Here is a 7,351-nt window from a genome sequence, read left to right as displayed (position 1 = left end):
GAAAGAGAAAAAAAAATGGAGATCTTCATTGTTCCTGCAGAGATCCATCCCCTGCCCCTCCCCCCACCCCATTGTACACTCAAACTGCGTATTAACATTAATTTTCATCATTACTGAGAAAAAATCCAGTTATGATTTTGGTGCACGAACAGTTATCGAACATAACCTCGAACAGCCGAATTTTTCTCAAATTGTTCGTGTTCGCCGAACGGCTCGAACACCGCCCAAAACAGCTCGAATTTGAGAATGGCGAACAGATCGAGTAGAACAACGCTCATCTCTATTGACAATCCTTTTGCACAACTTGCCTTCGTAGAGGAACAGCTTGCTCTTCTCCTTCCATAGCTGCTTGGCTTCCTCTGGGGCATCTGGATCTAGGCGGGCGTCTTCCCGGGTCAGCAGATCTTTCACCAGGCGGACTGCAGGGTCACTATCTTGGGTCTCAGCCCAGCTGTGGTGAGGTAGGGGATTCATCATCACAGTTGTTAGATCCTCCTCCTTCACGCGGTGAGAGTGTTGAGCGGCTCCATACCGGTGAAACGCGGGGAGTTCTACCTCCTCCAGCTCTTCTGGGTCTTCGTCACCTTCAGGTAAGTGAGGCATTCTTGATAGGGCGCCCGCGTTGGCGTTGGTTTTGCCTGCCCGGTACTTGATCACGAAGTCATAGTTGGAGAGACGGGCCATCCACCGCTGTTCCAGGGCACCCAGTCTTGCATTGTCCAGGTGTGTCAACGGGTTGTTGTCCGTGTACACGGTGAACTTTGCGGAGGCCAGGTAATGCTTGAAGCGTTCCGTCACGGCCCACACCGCCGCCAAGAATTCTAGCTTGAAGGAGCTGTAATTCTCCGGGTTCCTCTCGGTGGGCCTCAGCTTCCGACTGGCGTATGCGATCACCCGTTCTCTGCCCTGTTGGTTTTGGGACAGTACGGCTCCCAGTCCCACATTACTGGCATCTGTGTGGAGAATGAAAGGCTGGCCGTAATCAGGGTAAGCCAGGATCTCATCCCCCGTGAGGGCCATCTTTAGCTGGCGGAAGGACTCCTCTTCCGGTTTATCCCACTTGAAGGGTGGCTTTTGACTTCGGGACTTAGACTGTCCGATCAGGAGGTCCTGCATAGGAGCTGCCATCTTAGTGAACCCGGGGATGAACCTTCGGTAGTAGCCTACCAACCCGAGAAACTGTCTCACCTCTTTGATGTTCGAGGGGCTTGGCCAGCTCTTGATTGCCGTGACTTTGTCAGGGTCGGGGGCCACTCCTTCCGCGCTTACCACGTGCCCTAGGTACTGGACCTTTGGTTTCAGCAGGTGACACTTCCATGGTTTCACCTTCAGGCCATAGCCTGCCAGGGCTTCGAACACCTCGGCCAGGTGCTTTAGATGGTCCTCGTAGGTCTTCGAATAGACGATCACGTCGTCCAGGTAAAGGAGGACCGTCTCGAAGTTTCGGTGCCCTAGACAGCATTCCATCAGCCGCTGGAAGGTCCCTGGTGCGTTGCAGAGCCCGAAAGGCATACAGTTGAACTCGCTCAGTCCCATCGGGGTGGTGAAGGCGGTCTTCTCCTTGTCAGCCTCTGCCACAGGAACCTGCCAGTACCCGCTAGTAAGGTCCAAAGTAGAAAAGAAGTTAGCAGATTTTAGTGCGGCTAAAGACTCCTCTATTCTAGGCAGCGGGTATGCGTCTTTGTGGGTGATACGGTTGATTTGTCTATAGTCCACGCACATTCTCATGGTGCCGTCTTTCTTTTTCACCAGAACCAAGGGGGCTGCCCAGGGGCTACAGCTATCTCTAATGACCCCAGCTTCCTTCATCTCTCTTAGCATGCCCTTGGCGTTCTGATAATGTGCAGGGGGTACAGGCCTGTGTCTCTCTTTTATTGGTGGGTGGCTCCCTGTCGGGATGTGGTGTTCTATCCCCTTTACTCTGCCGAAGTCCAGCGGGTGCTAACTAAAGACTCTCTCGTACTCCTGTACCACCCGGTAGACTCCTTGTTTTTGGTGCAGGGGAGTGGAGTCAGCACCCACATGGAGTTTCTGGCACCAGTCCTCCTTTTGTTTCTGGGAGCCATTACCCTCCGCCTGAGGAGATGGAGGCAAGGGTTCCACGGCCCTGATAGCTTGGTGTTCGACAACAAACAGTTTGGCGAGTGTAGCGTACCTGGGTAAGTGTACTTCCCTCTCCCCAATGTTGAGGATGCGGACGGGCACCCTCCCATGACGGACATCAACCACCCCCCGGGCTGTCAAAATGGTGGGCCTGCTGTCTGAGTACACGGGTTCTACCATGGCTTGGTAGTCTCTACCTCTCAACCCGATTGCAGTCCGACACCAGATCATCATTTCACTTTTGGGAGGCATGGAAATGGGGAATGGGTCACTCAGTCTTACGCTACTGATCTCACCACCAGACAGTTCTACCTGCTGCCGTCTCATCAGGGCTTTTATCTCCTTGTTGAGGACCCTCTGTTGGCTGGAACTAGCATTCACCGCCACCTGTTGTAGAATTACAATTACCTCTGAAAGACAATTTTCAATTATGTTAGTACCCACAGTTATTTTAGGGTGACTTTCATGACGGTCAATGTCCACAATAATCACTCCCTGTGCCGGCAGTTCAACTTTACCAATTTTAATGGTCATCTCCTTGAACCCCATCTGCGGCACGGGTAAGCCATTACTGGCGATGATGCTCAAGTTACTGTCTGGATACCGTGTGATATCAGCATCAGTCCAATACTGCTTAAAAAGTACATAAGGGATTGTGGTTACTTGCGACCCAGTATCCAGCAAGGCGCTCATGGGGATACCGTCCAGCACCACGGGTAAAACCGGGTGCCCCCCAACGTACTTATCACGCCAATTATAAGGGCCTGGTGATCTTATGCCTGGGGGTCGGCCCTCTGCCCCAGGTTGGACCCGTTTAAATTACAGTACCTGGAAATGTGTCCGGGCTGGTTGCATCGACGGCAAATGGGCTGTCCATCCTCTGCGTAGCGGTCTGTGGGCCTCCCTCGGAACGACGGGATCCTCCTCTGTCGACGCCACGGGACATCCTCCGGACTTGAAGCCAGCTCGATGGGTCTTGACGGGTCCACTTGCAACGCCTAGACGGTTCTGGTCAATGCCGCGACGCTCCTGGTTAGCTCCTGGACTTGGTGGTGCAGGCCTTTTGACGGGGCTTGGTTCAGGGCCTGTGCATCAGCCTCCACGGAGTCCATAGAGGAGGGAGCCGCCTCCTGGTGGTAGGTGATAGCAGGGCGCCGGGGGTTTATAGCGCCACTGGTTGCAGATTCACGGAGCACCCTTATGGCCCTGTCCATAAATTGGGCAAAGGTCAGGTCGGGGTTCTGAAAGAACATGAGGCGCAGTTGGGCCCTGTGGGCGCTAGACAGCAGACCTTCTATGAATTGTTCTGTTAGCAGCTTATCGGTTTCCTGCACACTGCCAGGGTCAGTTTGTTGAATAGCCCTCAAGGCTTCCTGCAGATTCAGGGCATAGTCTCTGATGCTGTCCTGTGCCCGCTGCCTACATCCATAGAACCTCATTTTAATCTCAGCGGAGGTACGTGTATCAAAGGTACCCCGAAGCCGGGCCAGGATACCCTTCACAGTCCTTTTCTCCTCAGTGGGCCATGATTTTACCTCCCTTTGGGCTGCGCCAGTTAACTGCCCTGTCAATATGCTGACCTTCTGCTCCTCTGTCAGGGGGTAAACCTGGAAGAAACTGTATAGCCTTTCCTTAAAGTCAGTTAGGGCATGGGGCTCCCCTGAGTATTTGGGCAGCCAGGCCGCTCCAGGGATGTAGGGCAGGGAAAAGGGCATCATTGCTGCTGCAGCTGCGTTGGTGGTAGTGGGCGCCTCTGTGTCTGACATCTTCCTCCCCCCTAGTTAAGCGTGGCCTACCTTCCGGCGATCCTCTTCTGTAGGCCGCGGCTCCGCTGCTGCTGCTATGGACGAGGACCTGGCGTCGCGTCCTGATGACGTCAGCGTCGCTCTCTCTCCCTTCCAGGACCTTGCGCAGCGTCGGAGCGTGGGGCGGAGCTTCGGATCTCGCACGGTTTTGACGTCCACGCCCCTCTTCTTCCCGCGCGGCGTCCTGAAGATGGCGTCCGATGGCGGGAAGCAGCTGCGGATGGCGGGAAGAAGGCAGAAGACGGCGGGAAACGGTCCAAGATGGCGTCCGATGGCGGGAATCGGCTCCGGATGGCGGGAAACTTCGCCACAGGTAAGTTTACAAAAGTCTTTTTCAGGCACGCAGTACCCGGTGGTTGCGGGCACGAAATCCTGCTGACTACGCCAAAGCTGACTCGCCCCCTGGGCCGTGGGGCACTCGGATCCGGGCAATAGGGAGACGATGGGGGTAGTAGTGGTGACCCGGTTCCGTGGCTCAGGGTGGTCAGGCCAATGGTAGTCTGCTACGTTCTGCTGATAATGTCCGACTACGCCACCAGTGGATTGCGGTTATTAGGAACCGCCGCTGCATGCAGACCGCTGGGGCTGATGAGGTGTGCAGCTAGGGTAGTGTGACTCCCCACGGGAAGAGTGCGGCCCCAGGGCAGTATAATGGATGGTGGGAGTGATGGTAGTGGGAATCCCAGTGCTGATAGTGCGGGAGGAGCAAGGAGCACACAGACAACAAGTTGCAGTCCAGGGTCTTTACTACAACAGGTAAACTGACCCATAAACAGTCCCGGCTAGGAGGGGACCTGGACGTCTGAAAGCAACGGGGAAATTGTCCCTGGTCAGGGTGAGGGTGTAGGCCTACCGTGCTTTCTGCGCTCCTTCTGGCTATCTCCTCCTGATAGGGTAACAGCCCACGTTTCCGAGCTTTCCGTGTATTCTCGCCTGTTTGGCCTGCGACGTGGGTTCCTTTCTGCTCCCAGCCTTGTACGGCTTTACTGGTCCCTTTGGTTGTGGCAGGGCCTCCAGGCTTCTTAGGCCAAGGAATGTACAGTCCCTTGCGGACTGGTTCTCTGCTGGGGGATGTGGAATCCTTCCAGCCTCAGACACCAAAGTCTGGTAAAATTAAGTCTTTTCTCTGCCAAGACAGGCTCTCTTCGCCTCTTGTTTGTGGCTTGTGGCTCTCCTCCTGCCACACTTCCTCTTAGGTGCAATCAACTTTCTGTCCCTGCTCCACTCTGGGACACGTCTCAGAGCTGAGACAGGCAATCCAGTTCTCTCTAATCCTGCCCCCAGCACCAGCTTTTATAGGGGCAGCCTGCTCCCCCTACTGGCCTGAGACAGGAGGCATTGCATGCTAATGTTCCCCTGATAAGAGAACCTCCCCCTTGCTCTCAGACACAGCTTTAATACATTTTGTGGCATCCAGGCCAGCGTGACACACATGGTGACAGAGAGGTTGTAGGGGCAGATAGGGGGTGTTGTCACGTGCGAGCACGTGTGCATGCTGGCTTGTGTGTGAGAGTGCGCTTCCTAGGTGTGGCGCGCTGCAGACAGTCAAAGGGATTGTTCCCTTTCATTAAAAGTTAATCCCCGGCTGCAGCCTATTAGAAAGCAACTAACCGCGCTCTACTCACCCTACCCGGGTCTACCGGTGAGTCTCGCCTCTGCTCCCGGCCTGTGGCATTGGCCGTGAAGCTGACGTTCCGTCGACAGCGCTGCAGTCGATCAGTGAGCTCAGCGGCTTTGAGTGGGGCATTGTGTATACAAGACCTTTTAAGGAAGCCAGCAAAAAAATTGAAGAGAAGGGAAAGCACAAAAGGACCTGGTCTTGCTGAGCACTGGAAAGGGCAGCCGGCAGCCAGACGTCAAAGTAGAAAAGCAGCAAATGAGAGGCTAGTCTCTGCCTATGGCCACACCACCCTAAACACGCCCAATCTTGTCTGATCTTGAAAGCTAAGCAGGGTTGGGCCTGGTTAGTACTTGGATGGGAGACCACCTGGGAATACCAGGTACTGTAGGCTTTTGCTTTTTCCTTCCTTCCACCAGCAGGGGGCACTCTCTTCTATGCCTTTTTTCCATTCCCTTTCACAAGTGCACACATTCATTCTCTTTTCTTTTTTTCATTTGCTTTCTCTCTTGCGCTATTTCATCTCTGCAAAATACCAGCATCCTTCTGATCACCGTGGGCCTCCAGCATTGTTGCTTCTTTACTTTTAATACTAGGCTCCTTTTCACCAGGACCAGCATCTCCCCCGTGGCTGGAGGCAACCACCGGTAACCCCAAGCAGAAGACGTTTGCAGGCAACACGACCCTCCCCCCTGAAGAGCAGCTCAAAGTCACTGGCAACCATCTCACGATCTTCCTTCATTCACCCCTGGACGTCTCGCTCCGCCCCCAAGTTACGGGTCCAGCTTGCTCTTTCTGTCACATTACCGCGATGAAGGGTTTAGCCTGCAGGAGACCCTGCGCCAAGCCATTTTTGAAGACACCTAATGCGGCGGGTGAATCACTGCTAAACAAACCACACCTGTAGGGATGGCACAGACTTTGCATGGACCCTTCGGAGCCCGCCCCGTCACGGCCAGATTGCTCGCCACCAAGCGATCCTGAGAAAGGCTGGCCGGGCGATGGATCGAGCAGCTTCTACTGGCCATACCACCTTGGATACGCCTGATCTCATCTGATCTCAGAAGCAAAGCAGGGTTGGGCTCGGACAGTACTTGGATGGGAGACCTCCTGGGAATACCGGGTGCTGTAGACTATTTTGATGATGTTTTTACCTACTGCCCAGCTCGGCTAGCATGGAACGGCGCCTTGCCGGACACCGACCCAAAGTAACTTAGATGATGGAAGCCCCAAGGCCTCTGAGCCAGTAGGCAGCTAAGTACGCTACCCCACCGCCTTCACGCAGGTCTGACACCGAGCTCCTTTCCACGGCTAGGAGTGCTTATTGACTCCGCAGCTCGCCGTGTGGAAATGATGGCGTTAAAAGCACCCGGGGCCGTGAAGGGGCCAGGCTTTCAGCAGGTGCCCAGGGAAGGTTTTGGATGCCGGTCGCCTAGCGAGGGCCAGCAGAAGTAACATGTTTCTCTGCAAAGAAGCTTGTGTAACCAAGCCAGACGGCTGACAAAGAGCTAACCTCAGTGCAAGGAAGGCAAGGAAGGTGCGGAAGGAATTGGGGAGGGGGTGGTGATTCCTGCTAGGGCCCTGAAATCATAAAACAGGCAGGAGAGTCTGACGCATGGTGACGGAGAGGTTGTAGGGGCAGATAGGGGGTGTTGTCACGTGCGAGCACGTGTGCATGCTGGCTTGTGTGTGAGAGTGCGCTTCCTAGGTGTGGCGCGCTGCAGACAGTCAAAGGGATTGTTCCCTTTCATTAAAAGTTAATCCCCGGCTGCAGGCTATTAGAAAGCAACTAACCGCGCTCTACTCACCCTACCCGGGTCTACCG

The 7,351-nt window shown here is 54.7% G+C and overlaps 2 non-coding genes across 2 annotated transcripts; both read left to right on the top strand.

Moving 5' to 3' along the window:
* Positions 1–5,801: 5,801 nt before the first annotated feature.
* On the top strand, positions 5,802–5,920 carry LOC141267115 (5S ribosomal RNA). The gene has a single exon (XR_012321130.1). It is a non-coding gene; the product is annotated as a 5S ribosomal RNA (ribosomal RNA).
* A 621-nt stretch (positions 5,921–6,541) lies between these two features.
* On the top strand, positions 6,542–6,661 carry LOC141266915 (5S ribosomal RNA). The gene has a single exon (XR_012320934.1). It is a non-coding gene; the product is annotated as a 5S ribosomal RNA (ribosomal RNA).
* The last annotated feature ends 690 nt before the right edge of the window (positions 6,662–7,351 follow it).

The sequence above is a fragment of the Phyllobates terribilis genome, unplaced genomic scaffold, assembly GCF_046119375.1.
Source record: "Phyllobates terribilis strain yellow unplaced genomic scaffold, ASM4611937v1 Scaffold_4__5_contigs__length_816908805, whole genome shotgun sequence".
Classification (NCBI taxonomy): domain Eukaryota; kingdom Metazoa; phylum Chordata; class Amphibia; order Anura; family Dendrobatidae; genus Phyllobates; species Phyllobates terribilis.
This window is presented reverse-complemented; position numbering and strand designations above follow the sequence as displayed.